This window comes from Vulpes vulpes, chromosome 14 (assembly GCF_048418805.1).
Source record: "Vulpes vulpes isolate BD-2025 chromosome 14, VulVul3, whole genome shotgun sequence".
In the NCBI taxonomy this organism is placed as follows: domain Eukaryota; kingdom Metazoa; phylum Chordata; class Mammalia; order Carnivora; family Canidae; genus Vulpes; species Vulpes vulpes.
In genome coordinates this window covers 68796184-68815998 of record NC_132793.1, presented here as the reverse complement: position 1 = coordinate 68815998, position 19815 = coordinate 68796184, and positions in this window count along the sequence as shown.

The following is a 19815-nucleotide window of genomic DNA, read 5'->3' as shown; positions in this document are numbered from 1 at the left end:
GGATAAGATGGACCTAACAGATACATAGAGATATATTCTTTCAAACAGCAGAATACACATTCTTTTTAAGGGCACATGTAAACATTCTCCAGGATAGACCTCCGGTTAGAACACAGAAAAGGCCACTAAATCTAAGAAGACTGAAATCATACGATACATCTTTTATGACCACAATAGTATGAAAAGAGAAATCAATTAACAAGGCAAAAACTGGAACCCCATCGCCACCACCCCCAAACTTGTGGAGGCTAAAACAATATGCTGCTAAATAACCAGTGAGTCCATGAAGAAATCAAAGAGGGAATAAAAAAATATGGAGCTAGGCAAAGATGAGAACACAATGGTTCATAATGTTTGGGATGCAGCAAAAGTAGTTCTGAAAGAGAAGTTTGTGGAGATCAAGTCTATCTTAAGAAACAAGAAAAAACTAAATAATCTAACCTTACATTCAAAAGAACTAGAAAAGAAGAACAAAGTCGAAAGTTAGTAGAAGGAATGAAATAAGAAAGACCAGAGTGGTAATAAGTAAAATAGAGACTAAAATAATAATAGAAAAGACCAATGAAACCTAGAACTGGTTCTTTGAAAAGATAAAGTTGATGAACTCCTAGCTGAACTTATCAAGAAAGAGAGAAGACTCAAAGAAATCAGAAAGAGTAGAAGTTACAAACAACACTGCACAAATACAAAAGATTATAAAGGACTACTATGAAAACATATGTCTAGAAGTTGGATAACCTAGAAGAAAGGGGTAAATTCCTAAACACAATATTCCCTGGTTGAATTAGGATGAAACAAATATGAAAGATTGGTTACTAGTAATGAAATTGAATCTGTACCAAAAACTTCCTAAACAAAAGTGCAGGACCAGATGGTTTCACTGGTGAATTCTACCAAAATTTTAAAAAGTATTAGTATCTATCTTCCTCAAATTATTCCACAAAATAGAAAACTTCATTAATTCTACTTTTTTAAAGATTTTATTTATTTATTTATTCATGAGAGACACAGATAGGTAGAGACACAGACAGAAGGAGAAGCAGACTCCTCACAGGGGGCCTGATGCAGAACTCGATTCTGGACCCCAGAATCACACCCTGGGCCCGAGTGAGCCTAAGGCAGACACTCAACTGCTGAGCCACCCAGGCATCCACTTCCAGATTAATTATAAAAGGAGGCCAGCATTACTTTGATACTAAAACCAAAGATACTACAAAAAAATAATTACAGGCCAATATCCCTGATGAACATTGATGATAATCCTCAAGAAGTATTAGCAAATTAAATTCAATAGTACATTAAAGGATGATCTACCACGATCAAGTGGGATTTATTCCTGGGCTGCAAGATTGCTTCAATATTGGCAAATCAATGCAATACATCACATTAACAAAATAAGAGTAAAAATTATACAATTATCTAAATTGATGCAGAAAAAGCATTTGACAAAATTTGTCATGATAAAAATTCTCAACAAAGTAGATTGAGAGAGAATATAATTCAACACAATAAATGTCATAGCTGACAAGCCCACCGCTAACATAGTACCCATTGGTGAAAAACTGAAAGCTTTTCCTTTAAGATCAGGAACAAGACAAAGATCAAGACACCACTTTTACTCCAAGTAGTCCTAGAAGTGCTAGCCACAGCAATCAGACAAGAAATAAAGGCATTCAAATTGTCAAGGAAGAAGTAAAAGTCTGTTATTGTTTGTAAATGACATGAATATATATATATATATATATATATATAAAACCCTAAATATTCTAGGAAATTAATATTAAAATAAATCAATTTGGTAAAACTACAAGATACAAAATTAATAAACAGAAATCTGTTATTACTACATACTGATAACAAAGTAGCAGAATGAGAAATTAAGAAAACAATACCATTGCACCAAAAAGAACAAAATACCTGGGAATAAAATGTAAACAAGAAGGTAAAAGACCTATGTTCTGAAAACTTAAAATTAGGGAAAAATGGAAGATATTACAAATAAATGGAAAGATATACCATATTAACAGATTCAAAGGATATTGTTAAACTGTCCATACTACCCAAAACAATCTACAGACTCAATGCATTCCCTACCAGATACCAATAGTATTTCTCACAGAAATAGAAAAAAATAATCATTAAATTTGTATAGAACTACAAAACACCTCAAACAGCTAAAGTAATTTTGAGAAAGAAGTACAAAAGCTGGAGGTATCACAATACCATATTTCAAAATATACTTCAAAGTTATAGTAATCAAAATAGTATGATACCGGTACAAGAAACATGTATGTCAATGGAATGGAATAGAGAGCCCAGAAATAAACCCACACTTATATAGTCAATCTATGAAAAAGGAGGCAGGAATATAAAATGTAGACAAGACAGTCTCTTCCATAAGTGGGCTAGGAAAACTGGATGACCAAATCCAAGAATGAAATTGGACCATTTTTTTAGATCATTCACAAAAATAAATTCAAAATAGATTAAAGACTTGAAATTTAAGACTTGAAACCATAGAATTGGCAGAAGAAACATTAGGAGTAATCTCATGGACACTAGCCTCAGCAATCCTTTTCTTGATCTGTTTCTTCAGGCAATGGCAGCAAAAGAAAAAAAAAAAAAGCAAACCATTGGGAATACATAAAAAAAAAAAGTTTTGGCACAGAAAGATAAATAACAAAATGAAATAAATGACAATCCACTAAATGGAAGAATATATTTGCAAATGATACATCTGGCAACAAGTTAATATTTAAAATATATAAAGAACTTACACAACTCAACACCAAAAAAAAACAAAATCAATTTAAAAAAGAGCAGAGGGCCTGAAGAGTCATTTTTCCCAAGAAGACATACAGATGGCCAACAGACACATGATAAGTTGCTCAACATCACTATTCATGAGGGAAATGCAAATCAATAGCATAAGATATGATCTCATACTCAAAATGCCTAGTATCAAAAAGACCAGAAGAAATAAGTGTTGGCGAGAATGTGAAGAAAAGATGCACTGTTGGTAGGAATGTATATTGATACAGAAACTCTGGAGGTTCCTCAAAAAATTAAAAGTAGTGGGGTGCCTGGGTGGCACAGTCAATTGAGCATCTGACTCTTCATTTCAGCTCAGGTCCTGATTTCAGGGTGATGAGATTGAGCCCCACATCAGTCTCCTCACTTAGTGTGGAGTCTGCTTTAAACTCTCCCTGCCCCTTGACCCCTCTCTCTATAAATAAATAAATAAATAAATAAATAAATAAATAAATAAATAAATAAATATTTTCAAAAAACTAAAAACCAAAATACCACATGATCCAGGAATTCCACTTCTGGGTATTTCCCCCAAGAAACAAAAGCACTAATTTGGAAAGCTATATGCACCCCTATGTTTACTGCAACATTATTGATAATAGCTAAGATATAGAAGCAACCCAAGTATCTCATTGATAGATGAATACACAAAGATGTGGTAAAAATATACAATGGAATATTACTCAGTTGTTAAAAAATTTTGCCATTCTTGACAACACAGATGGACCAAGAGTGTAATATACTAAATAAGTCAGGCAGAAAAAGATAAATATGCTATGAATTCACTTATGTGTGGAATCTTAAAAACAACAACAACAAAGACAAAACAGAAATAGACCCTTAAATATAGAGAACAAACTCGTGATTTCTAGAGGGGAGGTGGGGGATGATAGGCAAATTAGGTAAAACAGTACAAACGTTCAGTTATAAAGTAAGTCAGTCACAGGGATAAAAAAGTACAGGATAGAGAATATAGTAAATAATATTATAATGGCATGGTGACAGATAACTACATTTACCATGTTGAGCATGAGCATTTTGTAATGTATATAATTACCAAATTACTGTGTTGCACACTTGAAATATAACATGTATGTCACCTACACTCAATTTCAAATATAAAGTAGAAATAAAGACACGAAAAAAAGGATTATAGCAAAAAATGAGAAAACATGCAAAGGAGATCCAAAAAATACTTAATTGAAGCCCCAGAAGAGAAAACTAAAACAATAGGGAATAACTATTAAAACCACAACTAGGTGCTCACTTCCACAGCACATATACTAAAACCACAACAAAGTACTTTGAGACAAATAAAACCACTTGAAATTTCAAACTGAAAGGGCACACATTTAGCAGAAAAATCCTGTCTCAGAATGATCCACACAGATGCATTGCTTAAAATTACTTGACTTTAAAGATAAAGGTTGTCTAGTAAAGCTTGTAGTCATCTAAAGAAACAGTATGAATAGCCCGTGATTTTATATCAAGTTTACTTCAAAGTATAAAGGCTATAGAGAAAATGTTCTGAATATGCAAGATGTCAAAAAATGTTGTCCAAATACATTGTTCTCGAGCCAAGTAGTAGAGAGCAAACTTCAAGAAGGGAAGACTTATAAAACTGGACAAAAGGACTAGTAGTTTTGGAATTTTCCGGAGATTCATACAAATGGTCAATGTTCTCATGTATGAGCATAGTTAAAACCTCTCTTTAAAACTTCTGGGTAGAAGCAGAATATGGAGACTAATAAGTGATAACTATAGTTGTAAGCTTAAACGCTCTACTACTATCTTTAAAATTACTCTACTACTGTCCATAAGAACTTTGTCAGTAATCTTAAGCACTTCTTGGCTAGAATATTGTAGGCAACCAGAGACTTTGGAATTTGATATGTTAATTACATCAACTTTTCAGACCAACTGCCTAGCTTTTTCTGCCTACGTAGGCAATGTGCATAAGGAAGGAGGAGCCATGAGGAGCCATGAGGCCTGAGATCTTGCCTGTGATCTTATACACAGTAAAATTTTAGAATCCATTAAGAATTGTGGATCTTGGTTTTCGCTGTAAGTAAGCCATCAACTTGATAATATGTAAATCTGATAGAGAATGATTTAAATACTTAACAGTAGGAAAAATTGAAAAATATGACATTGGAAAGAGTTCAACTGATTAAGCAAATAGATTACTGGTGATTTAATAGACTTACAAACTCTTTGACTTAAGAACCATTTGGTATAAGTTGCTACATCTATAAAACTATAGTATATCCTTCCTTTCTCCCATTTATTGATAAATGAAAAAATAAACTATACTTTAACAAATGATACCCCAGAATAATACTCAAAGCAAGAATTTCTATATCTAATCAATGTCAAAATTTTAATTTTTTTCATTTAGGAAGAAATCAGTTAAAATATGTTTGATGTTTTTAAACCAAATATAATTCCACATAATGCCTTTTGGCCAATGTCATATCAATATGTCCAAAAATCTAAAGTCAAAAATATGAGTTAGAGTAAGGAGCTTTTTGAAATATTAACATAATATTACTATCATAGACAGTTAAATTTATATACTTCACTTAATGTTACTAGGATTCAAATTAACTTTTTGTGGACAGGTGGTTTATAAGAATTCAAGAATCAATCAGCATCTTATATTATGAAAGGTAAATATGAGGAAGGATTTGGGGAAGACTTTTTGCCCAGGAACCTAAGATGGGAATTGTTTGTTAATCTGCATGATTGTGTGATTTTTTTGATTCAATTATTCAACCTAATTTTTCACACAGGCTGTTTCTGACTGTCCCACACTGACTAAATCTATGTGTCAATGTTTTCTATCCTTACTATCTTCCTTTTAAGAACCTCTTATACAATATACAACCTGTGGGCTGTATATTCATGTGATAAAGAGAAAGGAATTGGCATTATTTGGACTTCCTGTTTATAGATCACGAATAGATTTAGACTCCAGTGAATTAAGTATTATAAAGACAAAATTGTAAAGTTAGTATTAAAAAAAATAACACCAACCAACGTATTCTATAGAAAAGGTAAGAGGAGCTTAAAAAGATGTTTTACTGTATCTGTGCGGTGATATGACAAGTTGCGGATGATACTCAAAGACCAGTCCAGGGGTCAATGCGCGGGATTAGGGAATCAGATGTGGAAGGTCTGTGAGCACCAAGGCACCTCAGGTCATGTCCAGTAAAATACTAAAACCTGCAGGTAGGAGTGCACATTAGATCGTGTTTTTTAAAAAGTCTAAACAAAAATCACACTTCCTACATACTATCAGAGAGCCCCCCGTTCCTGGGTGAAGATTGAAGAATGAATGGTTCAGTTCTCCAAAAGCCACCAGGAAATGTCAGCACCATCTAGTTAATGAATTCCTGATTTGTTTGGCATTTGCACTTTCTTAAGAAATTGCTGATGTGTTTAGACTTCCTCTTCTCCTCAGCAGCAGTGAAATTTGTTGATTATGATGGCCTTATATAACATCATCCAGGCAGAAAGCTAAAAGATTACACATTAAAAAGAAACAGGCCTGTTTATTACCAGGCATTGTGCTTCCTCATATGCATATCTCTGTTCTTCAGTCTTTGGCCAGGTTGCTTTGTGGGAGACGCTTTGTTAAAAGTATTTCATGGCAGGCCTCCACTCATGAAAATGTCATTTTCTCTGCCTGGTTGTGATAGGAAGTCTTTTTTTACCTTTTGAAACCTGCTAAATTTCCTTCAAATGTTTTTGTTTAACACTTAAACAAAGTTAGTGAAGGACCATTTAAAAACATGTAGATTTAATGAGGAATTGATGTTTATAACCTAAAAACATTTTTCAAAGACACTGCTCCTGTACTGCTGCATAAAAGGCCACAATCTTCACAGATTTCATTCAGTCAGGTCAGACAACCCGGACTATTTATATTCCACATCATTCTCCCTTAAAGATTTTTAACCATATATTTGTTTTATGAGATATTCCACATCATCTAAGAATCCTGCCACTTCGGTTTAGTTTGTACATGGATCAACCTGGTAAGAAGCTGTGAGGTTAAAATTACTCAATTAAAAACGTTTGGTATGGCTCAAAAAGAGAAACACAATAGGTGCAATATTCTCTACATAAATATGACTGCCTTGACCAGACTAGCTTTGCAGGTTGTATCCCGTATTACATAGCTCTCTGAACAGTAAGCTAACTTAATTATGATGTTTATATTGTTATTTATTCTAAAGGGACAAATTTCTCCATTAGGGAGAATTCTAACATTTTGATCATATGTTTCCACACCCATGGGCTACTGTTTGTGCTTCATATTGTTCTTGTATGAGAATTTTCTACTCTGGTTCTCTCCTGTCTTTGACCCCCAGCTGTTCCATTCAACCCTCTCTTATCCATGACCTTAGCACCTAACTCTTCCCCACTCCTCTTGATGAGTATGAATTACCCAACCAACACCTATTAACCTGCAAAAACAATTCTTCCCTATTCAGGGAACCATTTTGGACCAATTTGACCAAATTAACTGAACTTTGTCTGACCCATTCTGCTAATGCTTTAAAAATTTTGCCCCCTTTTTCCTTAACAGACCTTTCATTCAGAGCTTTCTGATGTCTGGCATTTTTAGTACAAAGACTTATGCTGGGATTTTTCCATTTCTGCATTATTGACATTTTGGGCTGCAGCATTCTTTGTTGTGGGAGTTTGACCTGTACAAGATATTTAGTGGCATCCCTGGCTTCTACTTACTAGAAACTAGTGGTAGCAGACTGACTTCCCACGTTGTAACAACCAAAAATGTCTTCAGACATTAGCACATGTCCCTTGTGCCATCACTGCCTTCCTCTTCTCCCTCTGGCCCATTTTCATAACCACTGGTTTATAGCAATGATTGCTCTGGTTAATTTTCTTTCACTGTTTTATACTATGATTTAGATCAGGATTGGGCTCTTCTCTGCTCATCTTGAGCCACTTCCATGAGAGTTGGAGATTCTCTGATGTTTTCTTCCTTAGAGGCTTAGTGACAGGACAGCTGAGCAAGTCCTTTTATCAGTTGCTAATATTTTGGTGATTTTTAACCAATTTAGGTGAAGATCGTGGCCAATCTCCCTGCTTTTATAGATTTAGCCTTTGGTGAATATCAGATTTGCATAATCTAGTTAAGGAATTTCAAACCCTCCTAAGGAAAGACAAAGATCCACTGAACGCTTTTGGTCTGTCCTTGGAGCATATAGTCTGAGAATCTGGTATGTAGTCTGAGACTCTGGTATCCAGCAATTAGCTCACCTTGTGAGACTTAGAAATACTAAGACTTGGTTTGAAAAATCAGAAAAGATTGATGATCAGACTGATGTAGGATGTATGGGTCAAAATTTGACTACAGACAGATTTTAAGAATGTATAAAATAGGATAAGACCTCACAGTTACCTTATCTATTTTGTTTTTGGATTGTCTTAAATCTGAGATGGAAGATTTAGTCTGAAAACACATAGCATGGCACTCTTTTTCTGAATTACCTGGGGTTATGGAGTACTTAGAAGATGTTTTGACCTAAAAGAAGAAAATTTATAGACCAAATTAATGTCTCTTTAAACAATTTGAAATACCAAGGACTATGTCCACTTCAGATATAGATGTTGGCTGAAATAATGACAGATGATATTGGAGGAACAATTGTCCTACCTTGGAGCAAAAGATGGTATCTTTAAAAAATTAAGAACAACTAGAGAAAACAACTAACACTTCTAAAATAGATTGCTCTAGTTTGCCAACAAATGCCCTCAACAAAAAGAAAAATTTCCATAGAACAGCAAAACCAGAATGCTCCATTTCCTACTTAATACCAGGACTACACTGTCTAATATAAACTTGACCACTTTTTTGTCATTTATTTCTCTGGAGTAACAAAAATGTTTCATAGGATTTTCTTTGTGTGTGTATCAATTTTATCTCAATAAAACAGTTTAAAAACAAATGTTTCACTGGTAGTTACCTCGCATACCCTCCAGACTCGGCTGTTTTTTTAGCTGCTCCCTTTCTCTCTGGACTCTCACCTGTCAATATGCTTTTCCGCTTAGTGATTTAACTTTGAAAATTCTAGAAGAGACCTTATTTATTAATGGGGGCACCAGTATTAAACTTGGGCCTGAGTCTTTCTCAGACTCCTAGAAGGAGAAGCAGCTTTGGCCTGGAATTTGATGATGGAACATACTGGTTATATACTCTCTGAGGTTGTCCCTACCGACATCTCAGACCCTGAATCTGTCCCCAGTTGTCTCTGGGCTCAGCACAGCTCAGGCATAAAACACATGAAGGAGGAATTACCCTTAAATGTCCCAATCAATCCTTCAATACTTTTACTGCAACTGACCCAAAATACCCCTTAAAAAAGGCTTTTGAAGGACTGCAGCCCATCTTTATACTTACAGGAAAAATTCATTATCCTGTATTAGCCTTTGTAAATCCTCCACTTCATCCCTCAAAAAGACAAACAGACAAGGCTACTGCTTGTAACAAGATTTGAGAGCTATTACAAAGATCCTGTTTTCTCACTTTTTTATAGTCCTCAATTATAGCACCACTTCACTCTCACAGAAACAGTGACTCACTTTATAGTGATATATCTATGTTCAACATTCTTTAGAATAGCTTTGTATTAAGACTCACTGTATCTATTGCCATCACTTGGAAAAAAAAAAAATCAACAAAACACATAGTTATTTTCCAAAGATTTACAGAAGCACTCCCTTCTTGCAATTATATGATCCTAACTTTAGAGATAACCAGCTTGGAGGTGTCCAGCTTCCACAGGACTCAGATACTCTTAAAAAAATACACATTTTTTACATATCTACAGTTATATAAAATGTGGATGGTCTTCTGTTGTTTTTATAGATTTAAAGTCTTCCAGAATTTATTTTTCTTTGCTGACAATGTGACTGTATAAGGTATACAAAGTTTCTAAAGATCAATGTGAATTTTTTAGTCCCAAGTCCAATACCTAGGCCATGACATCACATAAAATGGGAAGCCTATATCCCCTTAAAGATTAAGAGCTGTCATAACTTTCCTCAGATAATTACCAATGTGGAGAATTTCTTGGTCTCATGAGGTAGGGTAGACATTGGATACCTAATTTTTCTGAATTGGACACCCCATATATGATCTACTGAGAACTGGCTAGCCATATTAACCTGGATAAATTTATTAGATATGGCCTTAAAAAATCCTCCAATCACCATAAACATTTCTTCTACTTGCACATGAACTTTGAAGATTCTAACTCAATAGCACAACAGATTTTAGTTATCTCACCTATGTAGCTATGAGTATTTTCTTATTATGGTCTGTTAACTAAAAGCTCTTTCTTTGTTACAAAGAAACTTCCCAAATAGCAGTGAAGAAATTTTAGACCTGGGTAATATCAAGTAATATCAATGAGTAGTATCAATACCGACTGCCACTGTTTTGGACTCCTTTTGGTAACTTTTTTTTTTGGGGGGGGTGCCTGTGTCTCTATTTAAGGCTTTTTATTGTGAAAGTAAGATTCTTAAAGTTGTTTCCCTGGTAACTCTGGGTAAATAAGCAGAATAAACAAAATATTAAGTAAACCTATTGATATCAAACTTCTGTCTGCAGAGACTCAAAGTAGAGATAAGATCTGTTCTTTCCGATGATCCCAAGTAGAGCAGGATCATGGCTAACTGGTGTCATCCAAATTCATCTAGTAATTATGTTTCTATTCTCACAATATTTGCTGTGTTCTCTCCCACACAGCCATTCACTCTGAGATTTGACAGCAAAAATTCTTAAGCAGCCCTAAGAGCAGTCTAAGAAGTCTGATACTACAATTGCCATGAGTGGAGCAAATCTGGAGAACTCAACCAACCAAGCTCTGGTCAAAAATGAGACTCAATTTCCTTGTCGACTAATAGGAGAAACTATGAGATATTCCAAAAGTCTAAAAATCTTCCGTTGAATTCTTTAGATGTCCCTGTCCTATACAAATTGTTCCTCTCCACCCCCTGTTACATACAGCCTTGGCTACTGATTTGTTTCTCCTCACCCTACTTAATAAACCTAAGTTGCCTTACCAACGGTTACCGCTCTACAAGAATAATTCCTCTCCCTGCCCTCCAAATCATTTTGACTTGCTATTCCCAGAACTGGCTGAGCATTAGCTAACAACAACGCTCCATAACTGCACTGTCCAACAGAATGTTCTGTAATGATGGAAATGGGTCTGTGCTATCCAATATGGTAACCTCTAAGCAAATGTGACTTTTGAGCATTTAAATGTGGCTAGTGAAACTGGGGGATCAAATTGTAAGTTCTATTTAATTCAAATAATGTAATCTTATATTTAAACAGCATATATAACCTGTGGTTACTGTATTCTACCCCAGATCTAAAAATCTGATTCCTGTTCCTCTAGAAAGAATTTTTTTTTTTTTTTAGATTTCTCTTGCCTGACATTTAGATTTAAAAAAAGTTGCTCTTAATGGAGTCAGTTTCCTTTATAAATAGCCTGTTCTTGACCTCCATTCAGTGTCATCCTCTCCTTAATCTTTCCTTTCCTCATTGCTTCTTTCTTCCTACTAGTCTCTTACGCTCCTTTTCTTCTTTTTTTTTTCTTTCCCCAACTGCCCCCTTTCCTCTCTTTTTACCAATCATTGCAAAAGCATCTGTCAGCTTGGCTATCCAAAAGGAGTTACGGTGTCAAATAAAGCAGTTGTATAGAGAGGCAGCAGCTCAAAGACAGATGCCCCAATCCTAGCTCCATCTCATTTCAGATCAACCTGATCATCCTTCTTCTACACACTTTGCTGTCATATCCATACTATTTACTAGTCTCTTTGGCCTTTTGTTACTAAATCTGAAACCTAGCCACTTATGACACTGATTACACATTTATATAAATTGTATCTCTCTGAAACCAAAATAAGTGTATTAATTTTTATTTGAAAAATGTGTTTGTTGAAAAAGCAGCCAAACTAGCCATTGGGTGTGACGTTTTTTGTGACAGATTCAGTTTGTTAGTTTCAACTTTTCCAACTTCATAAAATGCATGAGAGAGGAAAACAGGAAGGAAGAAGAAAAAACATTTGCATTCAAAAAATTTTAAAAAATTATTTCTAAAACACATAATTAAAATGTTGGACTGAGCTCATGTATTTGACTTTTTCTACCAAAACTTCATTGAAGGAACAGTAAAGAAACAAAAAAAGATATCATAACTAGTTTATTAAATGGGCTGGGACTGGTGAAAATATAAGAAAGTAAGCTCTAATTCTTCCCCACCTCTGCTTTTAAGTGTATAGGGTTGAATTTCTCTTTCCCACCCTGGAAATCTCCAGGTATCTCTGATAGATTTTTGTTATCTTAGATAATAAAATAATATCATTAGTCTAACCCCAACTAAAATTTCTATTTCATATTTGTTTCAAAGGTGAAATTCCCACTCCCTCACCTACTTGAGGCCTGACTGGGGCTGGGAGACTTAAAACAGGGTAAGAAAACATGTTCTGTATTTTACTGATTCCTCTTAGCTCATCATCTTCTCTCCCCCTCCATTTGCTATTCTTTCCCCTTACTATTTGCCGATAATGTCCATTCTCTGGCTGAGCTGCCATAACTCCTCCTCAGCTGGTGCCCTGACAGCAGACTCCATCTCCTTTTTGGCGTGGTGACCTTTAGATAGCGATCTTTCACATCATCTCCAGTCAAAGTTGCTTTCTGCGCATGAGGAAAAATTGATGACAGCAACCACCTTATTTTGGACCCACCCAAATCTGAGGGATTGAAGTTACAGCCCCTGGACATCTTTGTTGTTTGTGCCACTGTTTTCCAATTGAGATTAAATCACCAGCTATTTAACTCCACACTTCATAGAAAGAAAATCAGATTTTCCAAGAGTTTCCTCACCATGTGCTGCTCTGGCTGTGTAACAGAACAAAGTCAACTCTAAAGAAAAGAGAATCCCACTGGCATTAGATATTTCATCAGTAGTACTGAATGCTAGAAGACTAAAGTTAACTTTTATAAGTCAAAGATAAAGCAATTTCAACCTAAGATTGTATCCTATTTACACTACCTCTCAAGAATGAATTAAGTAATTTCAGGCATGCCAAGACAGAGGATTTACTTCCCATGTATAACTAATTAGTAAGGTATCTGAGGATGTATACCCAGAAAAGAAGAGAGCAAATGAACAAAAGAAACATGGGGCAGGGTGCTACTGGAAAGAGCAACTCCAACTCAAACAAGTAGAGAAGAACCAAGCTATTTGGACTGGCCATCTGAAAACGAAGTTAGTCTGTGGCAGAATGATTCAAGTCTTTTCTCAGAGAAAGGTCTCCAGACTAAAAAGGGATCCAATATCATACTATGATTGAGAGTTTGAAAACTAACTTGGTGGTCTACAAAACAGAAACAACCACAACAGCCAATGTTTATTGTTTCAGGCAGTGAGCTGTCCTCTCACCAAAGCAGAGGAAGCAAGCACTGTTAATCACCTCACCTGAAGTCCCAGTTTTAGCATGTGGCACCCAGGAAGCACGACAAACATACTTTTAATAACTGAATCATTAGCGTTCATCTATAAGTGGAAGCTTTCGTGGTTTAATTCTCTGCAATCCTCTCATTGTCCTTACAGGCTTGTTATGTCGATATTTAAGTATAAAAGTACTAATAACACTGTATAAATGGTTCTCAGGCTACAGAGAATATCTAGGAACTGATTAAAAGGCAGATTCCCTGAAATTCAGATGATTGCATCTGGGATGGAGTCCAGAAATCTGAATTATTGACATTCATTTCAGGTGATTATAATGGAAGTGTTCTGTAGCCCCCATCATTAGAGACTACGATTCATAGATTTTATTGATTTATTCACAGGGAATTCGAAATTAACTCTAGAGTGGATATTGTTTTCATTATTTTCTAAAGTGGACATTTTTTTTTTTTACTAAATTTATCACTCATTTTCCACTTTAGCAACTTCTATAAAATGAAACTATAGTGTGAATAGATATTTTGTTTTAAAGGAGTAGGCAACTTTATCCCCCAGGGAGGAGGAAAAAAATCAAAATTCTTTTTTCATTTATTTATTCTCTCAGTTATGTGCCATGGTAGTAACTTAGTTTCTCTCTACATCTTTCTCAAAATTGCTACCTTTCCCCCTGTCTGGACTTATGACTCCCTAAGAAATATAAGCACGAAAGAATAAAAGTAATTCTGATTGCTGTGCTAACATGCCTCTATAGTGCTAAAATTGTATTGTTTCAACATTATTTCAAAAACCTATTAGATTATTGGCTTCCCAGGTTTGAAATTCTTTCCTGAGTGTTCCTAAGTTTTCCTTTTCTAAATATTTCTACAGAGTATTATATTATGCAGCACATGTATCTTTATTCATTCATTTATAGATGCATTTCCTTAAGAAGTGGTGTATTAGTGATCTCCGCTATATACAATGAGATAGAAACTATGCATTATTTTTCTTTCCAAGAAAACTAAATTGATGCACAGAATGATTGCTAGTAGCTGAAATTGCAGCAGAGGGGTGCACTTGCCTTATTAAGAAGAAATTTCTGGTTTTATTTATTCTGGAAAAAAGCTCTATCCCCAAAATAAAGGATTAGTCTAGGGACCTGGTACATCAGTGCTGCCATATCGAATAGAGAAGTGAGTGGGATGTATATTATAGCGCACTCTTTATATTGGTTTATTTGTAGGTAGGAAAAAATGAGAAATTGGAGAAAGTATTAGTTCACATTAAAAGGCAAAACACTAAGAGGCCACTGTCAATTCAGGCTGTGCTTGTTGATTTCCAAATAACAACCCTGTCTCTGGAGTCATTAAAAGTATTGCTCTCCAGAGAAGAGGCCGAGCTTCTCTGCCTTCGAAGTTGAATAAACCTGGTGTATCATTTTGTCATTCTTTACGAGAACAGTGGCCCTGAGGATCTTATATTTAAAAAATAAAATAAAAGTCATCAAAGATTATCTATGCCACCTCCTTTATGAAAGAATATAGGCACATGCATTTAGTAAATTTTATTAGTTAGAAAGCCAGTAAATAAGTCAATTCTTTAGAGTTAAAATTTCTCCAGAAGAGGTCTTAGTATGATCAGTTGACATTTATTTGCATTTTTTAAATGAAAGATCTTTCTATTCCTTCCATAGACAGCATTTCTAAAAATGAAAAAAATATATATTCTTAATCTAGAAAAGACATGAGTATTAAACTGCCTAATATAATAATACATGGAAAGTGATATCAAAATTCAAAGTATTGTTTTAATGCTTTCCAGGAACAAACCAATACTGCGCCATCAGTAAGTGTACAATTGGTTTTATAGACAGGTAGGAGAGTTGGCCCACCAGTGTTCTGGCTGCGTAGGCTAAAAATGCCCTTTTCTTGGGGATGGGACAGCCGATTCAGAGGATGCCTGGAGATGTGCTTCCTTAAAAAGTGTGTGTTAGTGACCTCCACTGTATACACTGCATACCATACACCAAGAGTTCTCTGAGTGAGACAGCCAGTGTTAGTTTAGGGAACATTTTAGGACTGGCAAGTGTTCTCTCAAATCACAGGATTAAATTATTATTATTTGGTACAGAACTAAGGAGCCAAAGAATTGTTTGACTGTTTGACATGTGCTGTGGATAGACTATGTGGGGGATCCACCTTGGAAACTCCATTATCAAGAACCCTTTCAACGCAAGATGTCACAGACCCTTTTTGTACTTCTGAAGTTTTTTTTTACAAATTATGAAAATGTGGGATGCCTGGGTGGCTCAGCTGTTGAGCGTCTGCCTTTGGCTCAGGGCAGGATCCTGGAATCCAGAATCAAGTCCCACAGCAGGCTCCTTGCAGGGAGCCTGCTTCTCCCTCTGCCTGTGTCTCTGCCTCTCTCTGTGTCTCTCATGAATAAATTTAAAAAAAAAACCCACAAATTATGAAAATGTAAACAGTGTTGTATGGAGATATGTACTAGCAGTTAAAAGTAATTTTATTTACATTTAGTGGGTGCCAATATTGTTTTGGTTAATGATGCAAAGATAATTAATGTGGTTTAAGAGTTTTTATTCATTTCCATGAACTCTAAGGTGCTTTGATTTTCCTTCAATATAAAAAAAATGAGTCCATTTAAATAAATTATACATTTCTTGGGTAATGTTAAGAAGTAATCAGGGAGTTCATAACATGGGATAGGAGTTAAAAACCAATTTATCAGGTGCAAAAGAAAAATATAACTTAAGATTAAATTTAGAATATTGGTAAGAGCTCATTTCACCACCCTTCCTCTACTACTGGTGCAAACTTATCTTCAATAAAGTTTTATTTAGACACAAATGGTGAGCTCTGCAGAGAAAAGCTTTTGAAAGTTTTTTGGGGGGCTTTTTCTTAACTGAGTATTTTAGCTCTCACTAATATGTTCCATTTTTAAAAGTAGTTACCTTTTGGTTGTGTACTGTTAGTGCAATTAAAAGTACATTTAAAAATAGAAGAAAGGGGTGCTTAGGAGGTTCAATGAATTAAGCATCCAATTCAGGTGATGATCTCAGGGTCATGAGATGAAGACCTGCCTCCAGCTCTGCACTGAGTGTAGGCCTGCTTAAGATATTCTCTCTCTCTCTCCCTCTCCCCCTCCCTCCCTCCCTTTTCCTCCTCCTCCCCCTCAACCCCACAAATCTGTGCTACCTCTACAAAAATTTAAAAATTATAAATAGAAAATAAAAATAGAAGAAAAAGGACAAGTTCAGAATATTTTAGATTACTTGCATTTTAAAACTTACAATATTGCATTGTATTTTATTATATCCTATTGTATTTGAAACATTTCTATTCTGGTAAATTTTATACATCTACTTTGATTCCCATCCAGATTGATTTAGTTCCTGTAATTATTCAATTTATTCTATTGTATGTAACTAGAAGTTGAAACAAACAGAAATAAAGGATTTTAGGACTCTAATATTCTAGGATACTTAAAAAAAAAAAAAAAAAGAGTAAATAAAAGGCAGGGAAGTCCTGACACCACAATTCCAAATGAATAAAACGTAGAGACACACATACAAAATATAAGTAACCTAGTATTGAATAAAGAGGGTAAATCCTAATTTACACTTGTAGCCATACTTGAAAACAATAATGTCTTTAGGAGACAAATTTACTATATTCTTTTCCACGAAATCATTGTGCTTGAATTTAAGCCTGTTTCTAAAGAATGACGTATTGTTTATATAACAAAGACAGTAGCTATTTTAAAATATTCAATCTGATGCAATTGAAGATTCATTAAATTTCTTACTCAAGTCACAAAAGATTGGAAGAATTATACTAAATTTGTGTACATTCACACAAAAAGGCTCACAAACTCTAGTAAATTGATCATCTATAATATTGCCACTGCTGGAAATGTAACATCTGTATAGGAGATTAAAGTGTAATATACTTAAAGATACCAACTCCTGTTTTTTAGAGAATGTATTTTGATCTGTCTCCTATTTGTAACATTCTTGTTAGTATTTTTAATTCTCCTTAATAAAACCTTGTTTTTCAGATGACCTCTGTGAGGGAAGTAAAACCCAATAACACCAAAGCACTTGCTGCAGATTGATTTAAATCAGTATCAGAAACCAAGATCCTTCCTTAGTGTCCAAGATCCCATAAGAACTTCTGGAATTTAAATGTTTTCATCTTATTAACTCATTAGTATAGGTTTGAAATGCTTCCGGAGAACTTCTTTGACTTATACTCCATTCTGATCCAACCCAATCACTGTTTTTTCCTTGGCAGTTTGAATTGGCCTCTTTTTTCCCCCTCCCCTCCCCATCTCCTTTATTTACTAGGTAATGTTTATGAGTGACCTGAAGATGATTGTGTGTCTGTAAAATGTCAAGAAAGCTGGCAAGATTTCAAATATCACCAGAGAGAAAGAGAAAGAATACCCTTTCACTTATATGTTCCTTTAAACTGCAGATACACATATATCAACTGGTACATATATAATGCACGAAATAATAGGAGTTACTTTTTCAAGCAAGAGTTATTAATTACAGATACATTAAGAAGTTTATTAAACACAGTGTTTGCTTTGATGGGCAAAACTCAAGAGCTTAATAAACTTAAGTTTATTAGTACTAGAAAAGAGATAGACATGCATAAGAATGTCTTGGAAAAGAGCTAACTTAAAATATACACATGAGAGCTGAGCTTTTGAAGCACAATTAACGGAAGTTTCATAGACGTCATGTTGCATTCCTAAGATTATATTTTCCTAACAAGCAGTCTTTTGGAATATCAGAATATTTCACATTGATACCAGCATTCAAAAATACATTGACATATAAACTTTAAGAATGGTAATTAGATTGGGATGGCTTTTGCCTTAACTATGTGGACTAGTATTATAATAGTTACCCAAAAAGCCAGTGTATTTTTTAGTATGCACTTTGAAGCTAAGCCATAGTTTATTTTTAGATGATGGTATTATGGATCTCCACATCTGTTCAACCCAACATGATATGCTTATTCTATACCCATACTGAAAATAATGGGTGGTAGAGCATGAGGATTAAGTATTAATTCCTTCTGATTATGTAGTTTAGCAAAAGCAGGTGATTACAATTCAAAGAAGACCTATCTGCTTGTTAAATCTCCTATAATTGGACTCTTGGTTTCCTTTGTATGATTTAAAACAATAAGTTTATTTCTGGGCAGGTCTGGACAACTATAATCAATTAATTGGTACAGTACTTCTATAGTAAAGACTCTAGTAGAGGGAAGGCTGTTTGACATGACAATGATGAGCTGTGGGATATGGGAATAGACATTCTGCAATATATATTTATTCAGAAATACATTGCAAGACTAGCCTGTTGAGGATGAGCCGTTACTGTACTGAACAGTCTACAAAATCGTATATAAGTTTTTAGTAGTATGGTAGGTATAGAAGATAATTAACAGTATAAGAAATATTCAGAACCTAATTGACTTGCAAAACATGGGTAGGTATAATAGAACTTTCAGACACAACTTTCCTACCTTGAATTCAACTCAGTTGGAATACAGGCCATTTTTCTAGCTGTTGAATAGAACACACTTTGATTCTTTGTAGATTAACTATTCTTTACAGTATAACAAGAGCCCTTTTTGCAAGCCAATTTCAAGTTGTTTATTGTTTATTTTCAGGTGTCTCTCCCACTCCCTTTCACATTTTCCTACCCACTCCACAAGGAATACTAAACACAATAGTGCAGAGGGGACTTTTTATAAATGTGTACTATGTCCAGTTTTCACATCAATATCAACCACCATCCCCAAACAGCTTTCCCTGTTGCCAAAGACAGACCAGAGCAATCAAAGACTACACATCCATTATTGCCTGCTGTGTCTTATTCCTGAGTCAGTATGATGAGCTGTTCTGGAATCTAGAGTTGCTCCTCCAGAGCAAATTAGTGCTCTGGAGATTAATTTCCTTACCCACATACTGCAGGTTTGAAGCCTTGACATATTTTCACATTCCACCTATGTTTACAAACTCAAGTTAGAGTTGAGAATTCTGTTCTATTGAATGGAGTCATTCTAGGAGCTAAAAGCTTTGTATGTAAGAAAGAGGGTTGACTATAAGGAAATGTATGTACACTTACAAAGAAATACTCAGAAGCTATAGTGGCTTGATACTGGACCTGGGAGGTGTTTGAAGATCTAGGGAATATTTTTAGTGATGGCAGTGGTCACAAGGACTGTGGAGGAAGGTTACTTTTCAAGGAGCTGAACTTCTTTTACCCTCTTTTGAATTCCTGCACTAATTTTGCCTTTCTTCCTTGTCTTTGTTAGAAGCAACAACCACTCTTTTCCCCATCAATATGTATGTGGGAAAAGACACCTCTTTGCTGCAGATAGCTTTTTAGAATAGATACGTTCTAACTAGTGAAAATGATTTTTTTTTTCACTTGCTCAATTGTCTTAGAAATACCCCGCATATA